This window comes from Macaca mulatta, chromosome 14, assembly GCF_049350105.2.
Source record: "Macaca mulatta isolate MMU2019108-1 chromosome 14, T2T-MMU8v2.0, whole genome shotgun sequence".
Taxonomy (NCBI): Eukaryota; Metazoa; Chordata; class Mammalia; order Primates; family Cercopithecidae; genus Macaca; species Macaca mulatta.
Genome location: NC_133419.1, coordinates 18,564,990 through 18,588,585, shown reverse-complemented (window position 1 = coordinate 18,588,585; position 23,596 = coordinate 18,564,990). Strand labels below are relative to the sequence as shown.

Here is a 23,596-nt window from a genome sequence, read left to right as displayed (position 1 = left end):
CAAGTCCTTTGTAATTTGCAAATATTTTCTACTAGTATTTAGCTTGTATTTTCATTCTCTTCTCAGTGTTATATACTGAGCAAAACTTTTTTCTTTTTCTTTTTTTTTTTTGAGATGGAGCTTTGCTCTTATTCCCAAGCTGGAGTGCAATGGCACAATCTCGGCTCACAGCAACCTCTGCCTCCCAGGTTCAAATGATTCTCCTGCTGCAGCCTCCCGAGTAGCTGGGATTACAGGCATGTGCCACCATGCCTGTCTAATTTTTTGTATTTTTAGTAGAAATGGGGTTTCACCATGTTAGCCAGGCTGGTCTCAAACTCCTGACCTCAGGTGATCCACCTGCCTCAGCCTCCCAAAGTGCTGGGATTACAGGCGTGAGCCACCCTGCCCAGCCTAAAAGTTTTAAATTTTGATGAAATTCAATTTGTTGATTTCTTTGTTTTTTGGATCATGCTTTTTGTGTCATATCTAAGAACTCTGCCTAATTTCCAGATTGCAAAGATTTTCTGTTTTTCCTCTAAAATTTTTTTTCTTTTTTTGAGATGGAATATTGCTCTTTCACCCAGGCTGGAGTACAGTGGCGCCATCTCGGCTCACTGCAACCTCTGCCTCCCAGGTTCAAGCAATTCTCCCTGCCTCAGCCTCCCGAGTAGCTGGGATTATAGGTGTGACACCATGCCTGGACCCTTTAAAAGTCTTATAGGTTTATTTTTCACATTTAGATCCAAGATCCACTTGAGTTCATTTTTTTATGTAAAGTTTGAATTTTAGGTTGAGGTTCTTTTCTCTTTTTTTACATTTTGCATTTGTTGAAAAAAGTATCTTTTCTCCATTGAATTGCTTATGTACCTTTGTTGAAAATCAATTTGCCACACTGTCTTTGTGTGATTTCTCTAATTTTTTTTTTTTTTTTTTTTTGGTGATGGAACCTTGTTCTGTTGCCCAGGTTGCAGTGCAGTGGCATGATCTCAGCTCACTGCAACCTCTACCTCCCGGATTCAAGTGATTCCCCTGCCTCAGCCTCCTAAGTAGCTAAGATTACAGGCATGCACCCCCGTGCCCAGCTAATTTTTGCATTTTTAGCAAAGACATGGTTTCACTATGTTGGCCAAGCTGGTCTTGAACTCCTGACCTCAAGTGATCCACCCACTTCGGCATCCCAAAGTGCTGAGATTATAGGCATGAGCCACTGCGCCTGGCCTCTCTAATTTTTGAAGAAACATTTTCTTCCATTTTGTGGGTTGCTTTTTTACACTATTGATAGTGTCTTTTGATGCACTTAAAAAAAATTATGAAGTCCAATTTGTCTTTTCAATAGAAATTATTTTGCCTTTAAAAATGTTTACTTTAAGGCCAACACATAAAGATTAATCTATATACTAGCAATGTACAATTGAAAACCATTTATACATGAAAAAATCCATTTATAAGAGCTCTTCTAAAATGAGATATTTAGGTATAAATCTAACAAAACATGTACATAGCCTGTATGCTACAAAATGCTGCTAAAAGAAAACAAAACTGTAATAAGCGGACAGACAAACAGTATTCATGGATTGAAAGATTAAACATAGTAGAGATATTGGTCCCCCCCCCTTTTTCTTTTTTTTAGGTGACAGAGTCTCACTCTGTCACCCAGGCTGGAATGCAGTAGCGCAATCTCGGCTCAGTGCAACCTCTGCCTCCTGAGTTGAAGAGATTCTCCTGCCTCAGCGCCCCCGAGTAGCTGGAACTACAGGCACGTGTCACCATGCTGAGCTAATTTTTGTATTTTTAGTAGAGACGGGGTTTCACTGTGTTGGCCAGGCTAGTCTGAAACTCCTGACCTCAGGTGATCCGCCCGCCTCAGCCTCTCAAAGTGTTGGGATTACAGGCGTGAGCCACTATGCTCAGCCCGATTTTCCCCATATTTATCTATAGATCTAATGCAATTACAACGAAAACCTCAGCAAGACATTTTGCAGATAGAAACAACCTGATTCTAAAATTTTTACCAAAGTGTAAAGGGATAATAAAGTCTAAAACAATTTTGAAAAATAAAAATAAAATTAGAGACTGGGTGTGGGGGGTTGACACCTATAATCCTAGCACTTTGGGTGGCCAAGGCAGGAGGATTGCTTGAGGCCAGGAGTTTGGGACCAGCCTCGGCAACACAGTGAAACCCTGTCTCTACAAAAAATACAAAAATTAACCAGGCATGGTGGCATGCGCCTGAGGTCCTAGCTGCTTGGGAGGCTGGGGTGGGAGGATTGCTTGGGGCCAGGAGTTCAAGACCAGTGTGAATAACATAGTGAGATCCCATTTCTACAAAATAAAAAATTGCTTTAATTAGCTGGGCATGGTGGCACATGCCTGTAGTCCTAGCTACTCAGTAGGCTGAGGTGGGATGATCATTTGAACCCAGGCGTTCAAGGTTGCAGTGAGCTATGAATGCACCACTGCACTCTAGCCTGGATGACAGAGACCCTATCTCAAAAACAAACAAACCAACCAACCCTGCAATGAGATATCACCTCACACCCATTAGGATGGCTAGTACTTTAAAAAAGAGAGAATTACAAGCATTGGTGACGATGTGGAAAATTTGGAACCCTTGCGTTAACATTGGTGGGAGTATAAAATCAAATAGCCACTGTGGAAAACAGTGTGACAATTCCTCCAAAAAATTTAACATATAAGATTCAGCCATTCCACTTCTGGGTATATACCCCAAAGAATTGAAAGCAGGGTCTCAAAAATATATTTGTACACTCAGGTTGAGAACAGCATTTTCCACAATAGTTAAAATGTGGAGGCAGCCCACGTGTTCACTGACTGATGAATGGATAAGCAAATTATGGTCTATCCATACAATGGAACATTATTTTAGCCTTAAAAATGAAGGAAATTCTGACGTATGCTACATCATGGATGAATCTTGAGGGCATTACGCTGAGTGAAATAAGCCAATCACAAAAAGAGAAATACTGTGTTGTTTCACTTACATGAGGTAAGTAGTCAAAAAATACACTAGAAAGTAGAATAGTGGGTGTGAGGAGGGAAAATGGAGAGTTGTTGTTTAATGGGTACAGAGTTTCAGTTTTACAAGATGAAATAATTATGGAGATGGATGGTGGGGATGGTTTCATAATATTATGAATGTATTTAAAACCACTGAACTGCACACTTTAAAATGGTTAGGATGGTGAAGTTTATGTGTTTTGCCACAATAAAAGTTTTGTAAAAAAATCTATTGATAGTTTTATCTGAATATAAAATGATATATATGCATCATAATATGCACACACGCCTCTCAGAATGTAGAAATAAAACTCACCGGAAATATCTGTCTTAGATGACCACTATTAGCCTTTCACATCTTCAGGCTCTACTTCTAGTTTTCTTGCTATATCCACCATATCTGCAGTTACTTCCTCCACTGAGGTCTTGAACTCCTCAAAGGCATCTGTGAGGGTTGGAATCAGCTTCTTCCAAACACCTGTTAATGTTGATATTTTGACCTCTCATGAATCATGAATGTTTTTAATAGCATCTAGAAGGTGAATTTACTTTGCCCAGATCCACCAGGAATTATTATCTGTGACATCTATAGCCTTATGAAATGTATTTCTTAAGTAAGACTTGAAGTTGAAATTACTCCTTGATCCCTGGGCTGCAGAATGTATGTTGTGTTAGCAGGTATGAAAACAACATTAAGTTGTAAGTAAGTAAGTCTTTACTTACTCCTTTAAAGTGGGCTTAAAATATTCAGTAAACCATGCCATAAACAGATGTGCTTTCATGCAGGCTCTGTTGTCCCATTTATAGAGCACAAGTACAGTAGATTTAGCATCATTCTTAAGGCCCTAGGATTTTTTAGAATGGTAAATGAGCATTGGGTTCCACTGAAAGTTACCAGCTGCATTAGCCCCTAACAAGAGCATCAGCCTATCCTTTGAAGCTTTAAAGCCAGGCATTGACTTCTCTTCTCCAGCTATGAAAGTCCTAGATGGCATCTTCTTCCAATAGAAGTCTGTTTTGTCTACATTGAAAATGTAGCTTCATTTTGTAGCTACATTTGAAAGCTTGAAAATGTAGCTTTCATTTCATTTCAACAACATTGAAAATCTGTTGTTTCGTGTAGCCACCTTCATCAATGATCTTAGCTAGATCTTCCAGATAACTTGCTGCACCTTCTCCATCAGCATTTGCTGCTTCACCTTGTGCTTTTATGGTATGGAGGCAGCTTACTTCCTTAAACTTCACGAACCAACCTCTGCTACCCTCAGACTTTTCTTCTGCAGCTTCCTTACCTCTCTCAGCTATCACATAATTGAAGAGAGTTAGAGCCTTGCTCTGGATTAGGTTTGGCTTAAGGGAATGGTATGGTTGGTTTTATCTGTCCAGACCATGAAAGCTTTCTCCATATCAGCAGTAAGGCTGTTTCGCTTTCTTATCATTTGTTTGTTCATTGGAATGCATTTTTTTTTTTTTTTTGGACAGAGTCTTACTCCTTTACCCAGGCTGGAGTACAGTGGCTCGATTTCAGCTCACTGCAACCTCTGCCTCCCAGGTTCAAGCAATTCTTGTGCCTCAGCCTCCCTAGTAGCTGGGATTATAGGTATGAGCCATCATGCCTGGCTAACTTTTTTGTATTTTTAGTAGAGACAGGGTTTCACCATGTTGGCCAAGCTGGTTTCAAACTCCTGGCCTCATGTGATCCGCCCACCTTGGCCCTACCAAAGTGCTAGGATTATAGGCATGAGTCACCATGCCTGGCCTGGAATGCACTTTAAATTTCTTTCAAGAACTTTTTCTTTGCATGCACAACTTGGCATTTTGTGTAAGAGGCCTAGCTTTTGGCCTATCTTGGCTTTTGGCATGCTCTCTTCACTAAGCTTCCTTAACTTCCTTAAACTTCAAGTAAGGGACTCTTCCTTTCACTTCAACACTTAGAGGCCATTGTAGGGTTATTAATTGACCTAATTTCAATACCATTGTAGCTCAGGGAATAGAGCCCACCAAGGAAAGGGAGGGAGAAAGGGGAACGGCCTGTCGGTGGAGCAGTCAGAACATATGACATTTATTAAGTTCACCCTCTTATATGGGTATGGTTTGTGGCACCCCAAAATAATTACAGCAATAACATCAAAGATCAATGATCACAGACCATTATAACAGATATACAAATGATGAAAAAGTTTGAAATATTGTGAGAATTACCAAAATGTGAAGCAGAGATATGAAGTGAGCACATGCTGTTGGCACCCTAGACGTGCTTGACACAGAATTGCCAAAATCCTTCAATTTGTAAAAAATTCAATATCTACAAAGTATAATAAAGTGAAACATAATAAAACAAGGTATGCCTGTAAATGGTACACTACGCATGCTATTCTGTATAATGAATTTTTCTGATTACATAGGCTATATATATTTTAAGATTATTAAATAATATGACATTTAAACATAGGCAATCATATAAGCAAAGTTGTTCAGCTGTTTCTCACACCTGAAAGTGGCCCCCACACCAAATAAAACATTTTTAGATTATGTGTCCCAATTTGGACTTCTGAAAGTATGGTCACCATATGCCAAGGCATGAAGGCATTTAACTGGGGAATGAGTATGGAGTTTGATGCCTTTCATCTCCTTTGCTCATCTGTCTCTACCTACATGATGGCTGCATTTGAAATGAAATAAAGTCTACATACTGGACAGTAGTGTAGAAATCAATATTTTATGAAAACAGTTATGTCTAATTTTTTATAAAATAATGTATTTATTTGAGTCTTAAGCTTAGCGATGTTATTAAAAACTTCTTTGATTTTTTTCTTAGGAATCCAAATCCTCTCTTTAATCATTTAAACCCTTTAATTTGCTAAAGATAAGTTTTGTGCCCTGTTGACCACCTAATGGAACAAGCAAGTGTTGAAGATCTCATGTGGTTTTTTTTTTATTTGCAAATTCTACCAAGCTAACCCATTTATTGCAGTGAATGGGAGCTGGAGAGCTGTTCATTTGGCAATAATAGGCAAAGGGTGGTGGAGGGAAGAAAACTGTCTTTCTGATATTTTTGCTTAGGAATTTGGGGATTCAGAGTTTAGTCATAAACAACTAGATTAATGTGTTTAAATACCTTGAATCACTTCTAAATCATTCCTTGTTTTGTAACATACAAGATCTTAGAGATAACTAAAACAGTGGTTGAAAAATTCTGTTATGGATTGAAGATCCTCCAGAAGCATCATTCACTAATAGGCACAGTGTTTGGGGTGATAGGTAAACAAACATCTGTGTCCTGTGGTTACCTCTCTGTATAGGACGAGATATATAGTTTTCAGGCAAGAGATTTCTTTGGAGAGTCCACTGTCTCTGTTTTGCAAGTTATTTATTTATTTATTTTTAATCCAAGAGATAACAAAAACATGTAGTGGCAGTAGATGGTATTATTCATCAGGATTTTAGGATGTTAACATGTTAGGCTGTTTAAAATAAGACAGAAAGGATTACTTTTTGCCAGCTGCATCATTTCTGGCAAGAGCTTACTACTTTGCTTATTAGGGTTATTGTTGTGGTTGTTGTTAACCCATTAGAGAAACTAACCACTACATTGGTTCTAGCCAAATCCTTGTCATCATTGGCCTTACAGTCTCTTGGGGACCAAACAGCACCTGGTCATTCTGAAAGCTTCCATCCCCAGTGATTGATGCTCATCTCTGCAGGCTCTTTCAAACTTGCCTCCCATTTTTTCCTGAAGCACCTTCAAGTATTTCTGCATGGCTACTCACTCTCTTATATTATACCTCCTCCTCCTGCCTTACTGAATACTGGATTTCCCAGCTCACAACTCTAAGAAGGAGCTTTATTTCAGAGTAGAAAGGGGCCCCCATATGTGGCCTATTATATCCATATCAACTTGCTTACCCTTTTCAAACAGCTATTGTCTTTTAATAGGGTCCTGCCTGGCAGGGGGAGTCCTTAATTCCTGCCATATAAGAATGGGCAGCTTGAGTTACAGCTAGCTGCAGTTTGGTGCTCTGATCAAAAGGCCTCTGTTGTTTTTTAGGGTTTTTCACCCTCCCTCTCTCTCTCTTTCTATATCCTGGGCTAATAATTCAGCACAGCAAGGTCATTACAGACTTTGAATTGAGAGCTGAGAGTGTTAAATTACTGACTTAGAATAAAAGAGATCTGGGGGGCTCTCAAGAAAGATAAAGGGATTTCGGCTAGTAAAGTGCAAGCCCAGCAACCTCACTTCTTAACAATATTATTATTATTTTTAATCCCCTCTGTCTCTAAAAGTCTTTTCTGGGACAAGGAGAGATCTCCTGCCAGAAAATTAGGTTAGAAACCCAATGACATCTTCTGAGAGTTGTGGCCCAGGTGCTGGCAGCTTATAGGTGCCTGTGTAGTTGTCCTTTTTGTCTCCCTACCTTGTCAATATTTCACTCTCTTCTACCTTGGTCTCTCAGCCACATATATGGTTTTTTATCACATAAGTCATATATATTTATGACATTTCAGCTGAAAGGTAATATCCCATGAAGGGATTTCAGACATGTGGAAGGCATACCACTTAGCCCCTAAAATGTCTTTAAAACATGACATCATCTTATTAAAAGCCACTTTCATTCCATTTATGTTTTGTAAATAATATTAGTCTGGTCCTCCCATAATTTAACAACAACAAAAAAAGCCCCACTGTAAATGAATTTGACATCTCCACTCTATTCTACATTGTATCTTCTGAAGAAAGTCATTTCCATTTCTTCATACTATTTTCTTTCATATATCCTTTTTTTTTTTTTTTTTTTTTTTGAGACGGAGTCTTGCCTTGTCACCCAGGCTGGAGTATAGTGGTACGATCTTGGCTCACTGCAACCTCCGCCTCCTGGATTCAAGAGATTTTCCTACCTCAGCCTCCCAAGTAGCTGGGACTACAGGCGTGCACCATCACATCCGGCTAATTTTTGGATTTTTAGTAGGGTTTCACCATGTTGGCCAGGCTGGTCTCAAACTCCTGACCTCAGGTGATCCGCCTGCCTTGGCCTCCCAAAGTGCTGGGATTACAGACATGAGCCACTGTGCCCAGCCACTACAGTTATCTCTTAAAGCCAGACACCATCCATATCCTCTGGAAAATATTGATTTTCTAAGACTAATATTTTTAGAAAAGTTCCTAAAATCAACTTTCTCAGATTTTCTGCACGGCAGAGTAATAATAATAAAATAGTCCCTGAATGTGCCAAGCATTTTACAGAATGCATTATTAACACATTTAGCCTTTGGCAACCTTATGTAATAAGCATTCCTGTAATCACTAGTTTACAGAGAAAAATAATTGCAATACAAAGTCATACAGCTAGGAAGATTTGTCCCAGACTAGTGCTTCTTGAACTTTCATGTTTGTGTGAATCACCTAGGGATCTTGTTAAAATGCAGAATCGGATTTTGTAGATCTGGGTTGGGGCCTCAGATTCTGATTTTTAACAGGCTTCTAAGTGATGCCAGTGCTGCTGTCCTTGGTTCACATTTTCAGTAGCAAAGCCATAGTCATTTTTTCTTCCGAACTACTCAAAAAGTTTTTGGTTATAACTTCCAGTTTTTCGTTCCATCAGGCAATTCTATGAATATACATAGTGAATATTTGACACCTATATCATACTTTTTTAAAAATACGATAAAACATAGCACTTAGCCTACAAAATATCTTAAATGTTAGAAAATATTTAAGATATTTTGCTTCCTGTTGGCCCTGCAGAAGCTGGGCCTCCTGGACTGTGTGACCTACTTCAGTGGCTCCTCAGGCTCTACATGGTGAGGATCCTGGGGACTGGAAGAACGGAGATTATCAAGGCCCATAGGGGACCTGGTTAAAATTGACTATTTTAACTATTTTTACGTGTACAGTTCTGTGGCATTAAATACGTTCACATTGTTCTGCAGCCATCACCGTCATTCATCTCCATAGCTTTTCTGTCTTCCTAAACTAAAACTCTGTACTCACTAAATACCGACTTCCCAACTTCGCATTCCCTCTGACCCCCCAGCTCCTGACAACCACCATGCTACTTTCTGTATCTAGGAATTTGACTACTCTAGGTACCTCATGTAAGTGAACTCAGACAATATTTGTCTTTTTTGATTGGTTTATTTCATTTAGAGTAATGTCTTCAAAGTTCATTCATGTTGTACCATGTATCAGATTTCCTTCCTTCTTATGACAAAATAATAGTCCGTTGTGTGTATGTATCACATTTTGCTTATCTGTCATTAAACACTAGGGTGGCTTCCATTTTTTGACGATTGTGAGTAATATTGCTGTGAATGTGGGTATACATATATTTGTCTAAGTCCCTGCTTTCATTTCTTTTGACTGTATACCCAGAAATGGAATTACTGAATTATATGGCAATTCCACCAATATCTTACTTTTTAAGGTACCAGTTTATGTTTAAGTTACTGTGTTCCCCCCCTTTTTTTTTTTCTTTGTGAGACAGGTCTCACTTTGTTACCCAGGCTGGAGTGCTGGAATGCAGTGGCGTGAACACAGCTCACTGGCCTTGACCTGTTGGGCTCAAGGGATCCTCCTGCCTCAGTCTCCCAAGTAGCTGAGACCACAGGTGTGTGCCACCACGTCTGGCAAATGTTTAAAGATTTTTTCTTAGAGACGGGACCTCGCCATGTTACCCAGGCTGGTCTCAAACTCCTGGGCTCAAGCAATCCTCTTGCCTTAGCCTCCCAAAGTGCTGGGATTACAGGTGTGAGCCTCTGCACCCAATCCTCTCTCTCTCTCTCTCTTTTTTTTTAAAACATTCCTTACATAAAGTAACTCTTGAAAGGTTTGGCAGGAAAAGTGAGTTTTCAGTACAGATTTTCGTTAAAGTCTATTGTCTGTAGCTACTTTGTAATTTTCAATCAATCATAAAAGAATATTGAGAAATGTCCTTTGATCCTTGGAAGGTTGGTAATTGGTTAAATAGCACCAAGTAGAGAATTAGAGAGAGAGTGCTCATGTTCTCAAATAAACCAATACTAAGAAGGTTTATATCACAGAGAAAGTTTTATGTAAATGAATTTAAGACCTCATCTGACAAACAGGTATTCAGGGAACAGATGAGCCCTTTGTTAAATTTATGCTCTCCTTTTAAGATTTTCTGAAACAACTATCCAAGGATCTTCAAAAATTTTGTGGCACCTCTTTCTATGTGGTCTTTAGTAATACATTAGATTCTCGTTTGTTCATAGGAGTTTGGTGCAAGATTCTGCCTGCTACCTAGAGGTCTTTCCTTATGTATCTTTAGAAATGAAATTCTCTGTTGGAAATAGGAAAAGAAATAAAATGATACTGAAACCTAATGAGTTAATAAGAACATTTGAAGGGAGTTTTAAAAAGGTGTCAGGAAGAAACTGATTTTTTTCCTATGGCATAATACAGAATCATTAAGATAATAACTTTAATCATATGTGCCTATAGTGCTCTTATTTTAGGAGTTCCTAGTTACTACAATGGACTTGAACTTGGAAAGGTAAAACAATACAAAATAACTTTTAACTAAAGTTGGAATATGAGTGCTTGAAAAATATACATGGATTTACCAGTAGCTTTAGAGGGTAAATATACATGACTACTGAAAGAATTTTCTAAAAAGTGAGACTAACTTTGGAGATAAAACAAATAAAAGAATGAACAGAAGGCGACTCTGGAAATAACGGTAGTAAAGTTATACAGGACATGTCAAGATTATAACCATGAAGAAGAAAATCGAATCATTATCTATAAGTTTCATGTGGATGGCTCTAAAAGAACAAACCCTGCATCCTAAACCCCCTTCGATTTTATTATTTTGAATTATAACCAAGTCCAAGAAGACTTGGCCTATTACTAACACCTTTGTATGAAGTATTTTTTCAACTGAATTCCTATAATCTTGAATAAGAACAAAGGATGATGGTTTGAGAATTATTATACTTGCTGGACTTTGAACCAACAGAGTTGACATATTTAATACTTCCAGTTCTTGGATGAGGTGGTACTGAGGAAGGGATTTGTAATATCTAAGGGGGTCCATAAAAATAGTGTTGAGTTTGCAGTGAAATCTACAGGTGATGCTAAAGGGATCCTAGTGAGAACAAAAAGACAACAAAAAAGAACCTAAAAGCTATAGCTGCAGGCAGAAAATAGAATAAAATTTACCTTAAAATGTTGTCTAGTGCAATGCCAAGTGTAGATATACAGTGGATGGGCAAAATCTTGTAAGAAATTAGTATTGAGTTGCAAAAGTTATAGAAAACAGACAAGAAATTAGATGAAACTATGGTATGTGATCTGGCAGTAAAACAGACAAAAGCTATTTTGAGGTCTGGAGATAGAGAGGAGGGGAAGGAATGGCAGGATTTGCAGATGACTGAGGGAGGCCTCACCTGCAACTAAACTCAGCTTCAGTAGCAGAAGAAAATAGTACAGACGGTAAACCAGTTGACAAAAGAGATACAGAGGTTGGAACATAGAGCTAAAGAGAAAGAAATAACAGATGACAGGTTTAGAAACCACATAAAGAATGTGAGATATAATATGTAGCAGAAGGTGAGATGTAACAGAAATACTGTAGCATTCTAAAGAGAAATGGTCTGTCCAGAAACTCTTCCTGGGGGATAAGGCTAAGGGGTATTTCCCCAGAGAAACCATGAAAACACAATTCTGGATTTCAAGTGAAATTAGGCAAGCTCTTGGAAGCTCTATTATAAAGAGCTCTGCTTAGAGGCCTTGTTGAAAAGACTGAAGGATCTTGTAGGAACAAGACAAATTAGAGATTTATGATAATCATTTTTTTTTTTTTGAGACGGAGTCTCACTCTGTCGCCCAGGCTGGAGTGCAGTGGCGCGGTCTCCGCTCACTGCAAGTTCCGCTGCCTCCCGGGTTAACGCCATTCTCCTGCTTCAGCCTCCCTAGTAGCTGGGACTACAGGCGCCCGCCACCACGCCCGGCTAATTTTTTTGTATTTTCAGTAGAAACGGGGTTTCACCGTGTTCGCCAGGATGGTCTCGATCTCCTGACCTCATGATCTGCCTGCCTCGGCCTCCCAAAGTGCTGGGATTACAGGCGTCAGCCACCGCACCGGGCCAGTCGTTGTTATTTTTTTTAATTGACATAATGTTACAGAATATTTGGAAGACAGGAAGAAATCAATAATAAGCCCAAACCCTAATCCAGTGAATAAATACAATTCATGTCATCTTAATTTTTAATCACTTTCCTTATGCAGACCTACTTTAAAGTAGCTAAAACTGGCTGGGCACGGTGGCTTATGCCTGTAATCCCAGCTCTTTGGGAGGCCGAGGTGGGTGGATCACTTGAGGCCAGGAGTTTGAGACCAGCCTGGCCAACCTGGCGAAACCTCATCTCTACTAAAAATACAAAAATTAGCTGGCCATAGTGGCATACGCCTGTAGTCCCACCTACTCAGGAGGCTAAGGCATGAGAATCGCTTGAACTCAGGAGGCAGAGGTTACAATGAGTTGAGATCGCGGCACTGCCCTCCAGCCTGGATGACAGAGGAAGACCCTGTCTCAAAAAAACAAAACATACATAAACGAAGTAGCTAAAATTATCGTGTACACACAATTTTGTTTCCTTTTTTGTTTGTTTCTTCTTATTTTATTGTCAAAACTAAAGGGAGATTTGTACTCAGCCCACTTCATTTTATTTTACATTAGAATTTTTTAATTTCCAGTGAAACCAAATTTTCCTACTGTTGTGAACACAGTCTTCACATTTGATGCAAATGGGAGGGCTTAATTATAATCACCTAGTGACAGTATTGTAGACAAAGCCAATAGTGTATGCCACATAGATGATTATATCTTCTGGAGAGAGTTAACTGATAAGCTTGACTTTACAATTAATACAAATATATTCAACTAAAGAAAATGGATGCACTGTCAGACCATTTCATCTTAATAAATTATACCTTGTAAGGTTAAAAATATGTAACTCACAAATAAATTTTAATTTAAATTTTTTTAACCTTCATGTCACAGCCAAGTCCAAAATATTTTAATTTTGATGTCTCTGGTTCTCTTGTGGTTAGAGAATCCATAGCGATTTCCTGAACTTCTTATTCATGATAGCTTAAAAAGCAACATTCAGAGCCCTGTGAATTGGACAAAAGAATATCTATTTTATGCTACTTTTTGTGTAAGGAAGAAGAGGAAATAAAAACACAATGGGCCCTCGAACAACATGAGGGTTACGGTTGCCGATTTCTCCCCTTCACATAGTAGAAAATCCACGTATAATTTTGGACTCACCAAAAACTTAACTACTGATAGTCTACTATTGACCTTACCAATAGCATTAAAACAGTTGATTAACACATACCTTGTATATGTACTATATACTGTATTCTTACAACAAAGTAAGCTAGAGAAAAGAAAATGTTATTAAGAAAATCAAAAGAAAGAGAAAATATATTTACTATTCATTAAATGAAAGTGGATCAGGATAAAGACCTCCATCCTTGTCTTCTTGTTGCTAAGTGGCTGAGGAAGAGAAGGAGGAAGAGGAGTTGGTCTTGCTGTCTTAAGGGTGGCAGGGGAGAAGAGGCGGAGGTGGTAGAAGGGGAGGAAGGCACACTCAGTGTGACTTTATGAAAACACATAGTGATTTCTGATTTTTTTGCCTTTTCATGTCTCTAAAAATGTTTCTGTATGGTACCAATTTTTCTTCCATTTTATTTAGTTTCAGTGCCTGTATCACTGAAGAGTTCATGTCATAAAAGAAGTCAAAAGCAGTCTTGAATAGTTGGAACTCTTCTGCCATATGATCTAATGTCAGTTTGTTTTCTGGCCCTGCTTCTGCATCTTCTTCGTCTTCTATGCCTTCTTCTTTTCTGGCACTGGTTCAGAAGCACTCACCTTCATCAAGTTGTCGTCTGTTAATTCCTCTGGTGTGATGTCTGTTAGCTCTTGAATTTCTCCAGGATCCATATCTTGGAACCCTTCCCCCACCTTCTTTGCCATATCCACAATCTCTTTCGTGATCTCCTTGATTGGCTCTGTCGTAAATCCTATGAAGTCATGCACAACATCTGGTTGCAGTTTTCTCCAGCAGGAATCTATTGTTTGGGGCTCAATGGCTTTTTCCATAACAACAGTGGCATCTTCACTGGTGTAATCCTCCCAGACTTTCTTGATGTTCTATCAGGAATCTCTTCCATAGCGTTGACAGTCCTTTCCAATAGAGTACTATGTGTAATGAGCCTTAAAGGTCCTTATGACCCCCTGACTTAGGGGCTGAATTAGAAACATTGTATTTGGGGGCAAGTATTACAAACCACTTTGATACCTTTGGTGTTGAACTCATGGGTTCTGGGCGGCCAGGGGCATTTTCCAGTTCAAAAGAATTTTAAAAGGCAGTCCATTACCAGCAAGGTACATCCTGACTTTAGGAACGATATTGATGAAACCCAGTCCATAAAAAATGGTTCTCATTATCCACGCCTTCTTATACAACCAAAACTGGCAACTGGTGTTTATCTTTTACCTTCAAAACTCAGGGGTTAGCAGCTTTATAGATAAGGGCAGTCCTAATCATAAACCTGACTGCGTTTGCACAAAGTAGTAGAGTTAGCCCATCCCTTCCTGCCTTAAATCCTGGTGCGTGCATCTCTTCCTTACTAATAAGTGTCCTTTGTGGCATTTTTTCCCCCATCATCTGCATTAAAAAACTGCTCAGGAAGATATCCTTTTTCCTCAATGATTTTCAAAAGCTTCTTTTTTTTTTTTAGAGACAGGGTCTCACTGTGTTGCCCAGGCTGGAGTGCAGTGGCATGATTATAACTCGCACCACCTCGAATTCCTGTGCTCGATTGAGTTTCATGCCTCAGTCTCTTGAGTAGCTGGGACTACAGGCTTGTGCCACCATGGTCGGCTAATTTTTATTTTTGGTAGAGATGGGATTTTTCCATGTTGCCCAGGCTGGTTTCAAACTCCTGGGCTCAAGCGATCCTCCCACCTCAGCCTTCCAAAGTGCTGGGATTACAGGCATGAGCCACTGCACCTGGCCTCCTCAATAATTTTCTTAATGGCATCTAGAAACGTGTTTGCCTCCTCTTGGTTGGCAGAAGCTACTTCCCCTGATATCCTGATATTTTTTAAGCCAAAACTTTTTCTAAAATTATCAAACCATCCTTTACTGGCATTAAATTCTCCAGCTTTAGACCCTTCACCTTCCTTCTGCTTTAAGTTGTCATATAATGACTTCACTTTTTCTCAGATTATATTAGGGTCATATGCCTTTCTTATAGAAATCCTGCACTCATATAAAAGCTGCGTTTTCAAGACAAGTTAAAAAAATATTTCACCAAAAGTGCAATGTTTTTATGCCTGGTGATGCAGCTGCAGCAACTGCTTCATGAATTTCCTTTCCTTTGCTTACAGTTGTCCTTACGTTAGATTCATTTATCTTGAAATGGAGGCCAACCACAGCTGCAGATCTCAATCTATGATGTATGTCAAGCAATTCAACTTTATCTTGTAACGTCATGAATTGTCTCTGCTTCTTGAAACACTTTCAGCATCACTAGTGACACTTCGTGTGGGTCCCATGGTGTTACTTGAGGTTTATGGTTTTGTACTGAACACGATGAAAAATACATGAGAACCATGAGAGATCACTTTTTACTGTGATACAGTTTACTGGAGAAATGAACTGCCCATGCAGAGATGATTAGCATCACATGGTGTTTTAAGCAGATACTTGCAACACTTGTGCTCACTGCAATAGCAACAGGAGTTGGCTATGAATGAAATTATTATAGTAGTACAGTATGAGCTACAGTTAATTTTATACAGTTATGATTTAATACTGTATGTTTGCTTACATTTCTCTCCACTGTGAATGGCACCATGTATGGTCTGTAAGTGTGTGTGTCAGTTTTGCTAAACGTTAACTTTTTATAACAGATCTGTGTATATTTTAATGTAGTAAATGATAAAAAGGACTAGTGTCTACATATTTTATGCATTCATGACATACTTTTTCTTAATTTTTCCAATATGTGTAGGATGCACAGTTGGTCTGTGAGTTTTTTTAAGTTGTTGCAAATCCTTCCAAATTTTCTAATATATTTATTGAAAAAAATCCATGTATAAGTAGACCCACACAGTTCAAATCCATGCTGTTGAAAGGTCAACTGTATATACATGTATCTGCTCATCTGAGAAAAAAATATGCACACAGGAAGAATAAACCAGAGACCAATGAGATTCATTATTTATAAGATGTTAGTGAGATGGAGTGAAAAGATAAAAGTGGGATAGATAAAAAGGTGACTTATCGAAGAATTTTTTTTGCACATGTCTTACTTTTGAACTATGTTATTTTCATTTACATAAGTAAGTATGTATTTGACAAGATTGGGGGAGTTTCTAAAATTGAAAACAAACAAATAAGTGAAGCAAATTGTATTTCAAATGAATAATATACCATACAGAAGGGGGTTGGAGAAACTCATCTAAGGAACACAATATTTGGACTATATACCCTCAGGCTAAAACAACTCTAAACAAGTATTAAACTCTAATTAGCAGGCTTCTTTTTCACAGAGGAATGGGTTAGCTAGCTTAGTACATTTTAGGATTAAGCAAATAAGTAAATATGTTATAGATAACAGGAACCTTTTTCTCACTTTAGAAAAAGGACATTTCAGGCCGGGCGCGGTGGCTCAAGCCTGTAATCCCAGCACTTTGGGAGGCCGAGACGGGCGGATCACGAGGTCAGGAGATCGAGACCATCCTGGCTAACATGGTGAAACCCCGTCTCTACTAAAAAATACAAAAAACTAGCCAGGCGAGGTGGCGGGCGCCTGTAGTCCCAGCTACTTGGGAGGCTGAGGCAGGAGAATGGCATAAACCCGGGAGGCGGAGCTTGCAGTGAGCTGAGATCCGGCCACTGCACTCCAGCCTGGGCGACAGAGCGAGACTCTGTCTCAAAAAAAAAAAAAAAAAAAAGAAAAGAAAAGAAAAAGGACATTTCAGATATGGAAAGGGGAGATGATAGAATGTAACCTGTAGTGTTGAACTGGAATTGAATCAGTGTGAGCTCATAGATTTTGTTTTGTTTTGTTTGAGATGGAGTCTCTCTCTGTCGCCCAGGCTGGAGTGCAGTGGCACAACTTTGGCTCATTGCAACCTCTGCCTCCCAAGTTCAATTGATTCTCCTCCCTCAGCCTCCCGAGTAGCTGGGATTACAGGCAAGTGCCACCACGCTTGGCTAATTTTTGTATTTTTAGTAGAGGAGGAGTTTTGCCATGTTGGCCAGGCTGGTCTCAAACTCCTGACCTCAGGCGATCCTCCCACCTCGGCCTCTCAAAGTGCTGGGATTACAGGCGTGAGCCACTGCACCTAGCCTATTCTTTACTAAAAACAACTGGGCTTCTTGGATAAATGGCTGGCTCCAGGGTGAGGTAGGGAAAGAACAAGATGATACTGGAACATCTTATTCTATCAAAAAGGAAGGAAGTGATCAGATAATTATGTAGATGTGTCAAAAGAATGTAGAAGTCAGCTTGGAGGGCTTCCATGGCCAAATATGGGATCATATGAGCATAAAAATATATAATGATAGTAAAGGAATATAACCTATTGAACAAAGTAAGAATCCATGAGTCCACAATGATATAAATAAATAAGAAGGGAAAGCTTTTCCTTATTGTAGAAGATCAACTTAAAAATGTAGATGAAATGACATAGTTGGAAAAAGATTCACCATTTGGCAAAACCTTCATATTCATTATTGGTTCTGGCAACAATTATTAATAGATACTAAAATTTGTGAATGAAAGTTTGCAGAGTAACTATATATTTCCACAGACTCAAAATATCTTCCCACGGGATACTTATCCATTATAAAGGCTAACTTTATAGTGGCAAAACCTGGCAGATGCTGCTCTAACCAAAGAATCAAAGTTAACATCCCCAGTAATTAGACTAATCAGCAAGTGCCCGCAGATGTGATGCACTGAGAAGAACTCAGCGTCACCTTTGTGATGATCCTGCCAAAGGGGTATAACCTGAATTGAATTATGAGGGGACATCAGACAAACCCAAATGGAAGTACATTCTATAAAGTAACCTGTACAACAGGTTTTCAAATAACTATTTCATTTAACATCATTTTCATTGTAACTGTTTTTTCTGGTTTAAGATCATTTTATTGAGGAGCAAGAGGCAGGGAGAGATGGCAGGGAGGGCAACTAGAGCACTTCTACCCCCACCAGGAGAATAGACTCCCTCCCTGCTTCCTCCTGTGCTGGACCCCTATTGACTTCCGTAGGGATGGCACCATGTTTGCGAGGCTGAAAAAGAGACACGGAGCCAGCAAATGAAACATAAGGTTTATTGAGGGGATTTACATACAGGGCAGTCCAGGGGCAGCATGATGAACAGGAGAACTGCTACCACTTATAAAAAAGCATGCAGTTTATACAGCATTTTCACTTAGCCCCCGCCCCCACCCTGGCAGTCTCCACCTAGCAACCTTCATCCAACCCAAAACAAAGGGCCTGTAACCCCTGTATGGCCCGTGATCCATGGGATGGATCAGATGGTTCAGATGTTCCTCATAGATAAATAATGAATCTCTGGGTTGGCCATTCCCAAATTCCTTCACTCAGAACTCTGAACACACATTCATCTTAGACCACAGGGTCATTCTCAGGAAATGCTTCAATTATTTCTGACAGGTGCATCTACCATACACCTGCTCCCCAAGTGTCTCCCCTTGTACTATGGCGGAGGTGGTGGGGAGGGATTTGTGTAACCTCTGCCCTGGAGGGTGGGGAAGGTAAAGGTTGAGTGTAAAATGGCAGCAGCTGGGGCTGGCAGTGGTGCTGCTGGGTGCTGCAGGGCTTGTAGGGTTCTGTGAAGAGGGCTGAGAAGGTGTTGACTTTGTCTGCCCCCTGCACCTCATGGGGAGACAGTGGCAGTTTCACAGTGCAAAAGTCTTTATAAGGGTCCCCCATCTGGTTCAGATACTTGGCCTGAATCTTGTGTCAGGCCTCACATATCTTTCAGGATTTTCAGGTTGGGGAAGAGAAGCTGGGTGATGATGATGTTGTATGTGTCAATCTTGTACTTGGCCAGCTCCTGGATCAGTCACTCTGTCTCATACAGGGATAGAACTCAGGGATATATTTGCAGATGATACAGGTAGTCTGCTCAGGGCCCTTGAACTGTTTGCTGACAAAGTAGATGATGAGCAGTGTCTGCTTCAGCATGGAAGACAGCAGGTCTATGTTCATGTCCCCCACACTTAGCATGTTGCACGTTTGTAAGATGAATGGGCTGATCTGGTTCTTGATCTGCTGAGTGTCATGTCAACCACTACCACTGAGAAGTTCATACCCTTCACTAGCCTCATGACCTCAGCATAGCTCATGGCCTCATTGATGCCGGGGAAGGCACTCATGGCTTCCTGCATTAACTTCTTGCTCATGCTCAGCATGTTGTCCTCCTCAAAGAACTCACTAGGCAGCTACGCTGCACCCTGGCTGGCGTCAGTCTCCATAGTGAAGAGGTTGTCAGAGCCTTTGACCTTGGTAGGCGCCGTTGAGAACTTCTGGTCAAAACCATCTGAGATGTTGTGGACTAGGTCTGTGGAGATGATCAGAATACTCTCATGCCCTTTTGATAGGTGGATGGCCAGGCTGCAACTGCAAGTGGGCTTTCACATGCCACCTTTGCACCAGCAAGGATCCACTTAACTTAAGGCTGCACTTCTCGATGATGTTGCTAAACCTAGGCTCCAGTGGCTCTTGGAGGCTGACTTTGGGAGACTGAGGTGGAAGGATCACTTGAAGCCAGGAGTTCGAGATCAGCCTGGGCAACAAAGCAAGACCCTATCTCTAAAAAAAAAAAAAAAATTTTTTTTTAATCAGCCAGGCATGATTGTGTGCGCTTGTAGTCCCAGCTACTCAGGAAGCTGAGGTGGGAGGATCGCTTGAGCTCAGGAGTTCAAGGCTACAGTAAGCCGTGATTGTATCCCTGCATTCTAGCCTGGGCAACAGAGCAAGTCCCTGTCTAAAAAAAAAAGAGAGAAAGAGAGAAAGAGAGGGAGGGAGGGAGGAAGGAAGGAAGGAAGGAAGGAAAGAAGGAAGGAAGGAAGGGAGGAGATTTCCTTAGTTTTAGGAAATATTTTTAGGAAATCCTTATTTCCTAATTTTTATTTATCTTGCTCAGCACTTTAAACTGACTTCTGTTTTTTGTTTGTTTGTTTGTTTTGTTTTTGTTGTTGTTGTTTTTAGGAAATACTGTAGGAGTAAATGAGTGTCATGTCTATGACTTACAAATAGTTCCAAAAAATGATAATATGTATATACATATGTACTTATATGTCTGTGTGTGTATGTGAGAGAGAGAGAGAGCAAGAGAGAGAGAAAAAGGAGAGTGAGAGAGAAAATGTAGCAAAATATTCACATTTGAGTAATCTAGGTAAAGGATATTCAGGAATTCTTTGTGCTATTATAGCTTTTTGGTAAATTTGAAATTATAATACGTCAAAATTTTTAAAAATTAAAATCTTCAAGGAAGAACTCCAACAACTTAAGAATAAAAAAAATTGCTCAATGAAATTTGAATACTCGTTTTGGCAAAATCTGTTTATGGCAGACATATGGTGTACTTCTGTATGGCCTTTAAGATATTTTTAGGAACTTTCTTGTTTTACTTTAGAGGAAAGATTAATGTCTATTAAAGAACTTTGTAGTTTAGTCAAATACAATGAAAAATTAGTACAAATATGCATTTTTAAGCTTGGTGGGTCAAATGTTTGTTTTGAATTTCTGGTCATGATGGCTTGCAGTGTTCATGACTTGGGCCTCTTATTCATTCTACACACATGGTAATGATACGTAAAATTTTCTAAGAAGAGAAGTTTAAGGACGTAGCCATGCATAAAATTAATATAAATTCATCTTATTAGAAACTCAATAAAACCACAATGCAGTAAGTGGGACTGTGACCACATGCCTCTTGTGCTCTGGATTCAGAAGGTGTAGTAACTGAAAGCTCATTTCTTGAATGGTGGAGATTCAAAGTGTTGTACACACAGTGCAGGAGACTGGAGCCAGCCCCTTCTGCCTCCACCACTTTAAGAGAGACTCAAAAAAAGTGATGACTGCTACCTGACAAATGGCTTACGTAAAACCTGGAAGTTTAGCCAGGTGCGGTGGTGCATGCCTGTAGCCCCAGCTGTTTGGAAAGCTGAGGCAGGAGAATCCCTTGAGCCAGGAGTTTGAGACCAGCCTGGGCAACATAGTGAGACCCCATCTATTAAAAAAAACAAAAACCTTGAGGTGTGAGAAGAAGCAGACAGCCTTACAGCTAGGTCTTAGTGGGTCCAACCTCCTTAGCAGTACAGTGACAATCTCTGTGATGTCCCTAATATCAGGAATGGAGCCATAAGTCATCCAATACAAGACCTGGTTCTGGACTAGGGTCTGTCCACAAGAGAGAGTAAAAACCTCCCACTTCACATGAACTTATATGCTGAAATTCTAAAATATATGAGGAACACTAATATTGAGAAAGACAGTCAATAAACCCAATAAACATAAATTTACTCCAGAGAAAATAAAAATAGTTGAACATTTAAAACTGACTTGGAGGCCAGGTTGAGGTGGCTCATGCCTGTAATCCTGGCATTTTCAGAGGCCAAGGAGGGCGGATCACTTGAGCCCAGGAGTTTGAGACCAGCCTGGGCAACTTGGCAAAACCCTGTCTCTACAACCCTGTCTCTAGATATAAAAAGGCATGGTGGCATGCGCCTGTAGACTCAGCTACTTGGGAAGTACTTATTATCTTTTAAATTATTCATTCTCTATTCTGTCTGATCAGCCTGAGTAATGCAGATTCTACAGTGTATCTACCATGTAGGTTTATTTTTATTTATTTATTTATTTATTTATTTATTTATTTATTTATTTTGAGATGGAGTCTCGCTCTGTCACCCAGGCTGGAGTGTGGTGGCGTGATCTCGGCTCACTACAACCTCCACCTCCTGGGTTCAAGCAATTCTCCTGCCTCAGCCTCCCAAGTAGCTGGGATTATAGGCATGCGCCATCATGCCTGGCTAATTTTTTTGTATTTTTAGTAGAGACGGGATTTCACCATATTGGCCAGGCTGGTCTCGAATTCCTGACCTTGTGATCCACCCGTCTTGACCTCCCAAAGTGCTGGGACTACAGGTGTGAACCACCGCTCCTGGACAGTTTATTTGTATTTATTTTGCTCAGCACTTTGACTTCTGTTTTGTTTTTTTGTTGTTGTTGTTGTTCTGGAAAATTATCAGCCAATATATGTACATATGTATTTTGTGAGATAGGATCTCACTTTATTGCCCAGGCTGAAGCACAGTTGCATGAATCTTGTAGAATTGTAGAATCTACATTACTTAGGCTGACCAGACAGAATAGAGAATGAATAACTTAAAAGATAATAAGTGTAACATAAAGACCTAAAAAACTATGAAGACAGGTAAGAGACATTAAAAAGCTACAACGTATATCTAATAGGATACAGAAGAAAATGATAGAGGGAATGGCAAAGAAGCAATATTTTTAAAAGAATTGGGAGGTGCAATGACTCACATCTGTAATTCTAGCATTTTGGGAGGCTGAGGCAGGAGGATTGCTTGAGGCTAGTAGTTCAGGACCAGCCTGAGCAACATAGTGAGCCCCCATCTCTACAAAAAAGTTAAGTTTAGCCAGGCATGGTTGTGTGCACCTGTAGTCCCAGCTACTCAGGAAGCTGAGATGAGAGGATCACTTGAACCCGGGAGTTCAAGCTTCCAGTGAGCTATGGTCACGCCACAGCACTCCAGCCTGGGCAACAAAGTGAGATCCTGTCTCAAAAAATATATATGTGGGCTGATCATTTTCCCAAACTGACAAAAAACAGAAGTCAGTTTAAAGTACTGAGCAAAATAAATAAAAATAAACCTACATGGTAGATACGTTGTAGAATCTGCATTAAAGATAAAGGAAATTGTTTATATGAATGATAAGAATGATTCACTCCAAAGGAATGGCAGGAGTTTGACAGCAGTCTGCTTGATATCAGTGATAGGTGCGAGGTGACAACGGGGTGGTATCTTTAAAGTGCTGAGAGAAGATAGGTAATAACCAGAATTCTCCACCGAATTAAATTTCATTCCAATAGGTAAAATAAAGATATTTTCACTCACAGGCTTTTGCTGAAAGAACTACAGGTTTATGTCTATTAATAAATTCACAATTCAAAAAAAGCTTTGAAAACCTGAATTTGTCCTTTGGTAAGTTTTCAGCAAACTCATTTGGGGGGTAAACTTGACCTGAACTAGTTTACGGGCTAAGTTTGGTCTTTGTTTATCCCATTTAGTGTGAATACTTATATGTTTCACTGTGAAGACTTTAATATGTTTGAATCCATGGGGTGCTATCCCAACCCTGCTGGAGGTGTTATATCACGTCTGGTTTGTGCAATGTATTACCTTTATAAAATCTCAAAGTTTGTCAATTCCAAACCAGAAAGGTGCCAGGATTTCAGTAAGTGATTATGGATCTTATTAGAGGAT

General features: G+C 39.7%; 1 protein-coding gene and 1 pseudogene across 22 annotated transcripts in view; one reads left to right on the top strand and one right to left on the bottom strand.

Annotated features, from left to right (window-relative positions):
- Positions 1 to 23,596, top strand: part of CSTPP1 (centriolar satellite-associated tubulin polyglutamylase complex regulator 1) — a 229,590-nt gene that overhangs the window by 75,675 nt on the left and 130,319 nt on the right. The window lies entirely within an intron of this gene.
- Positions 18,612 to 22,553, bottom strand: LOC114672138 (ATPase Get3 pseudogene; annotated as a pseudogene).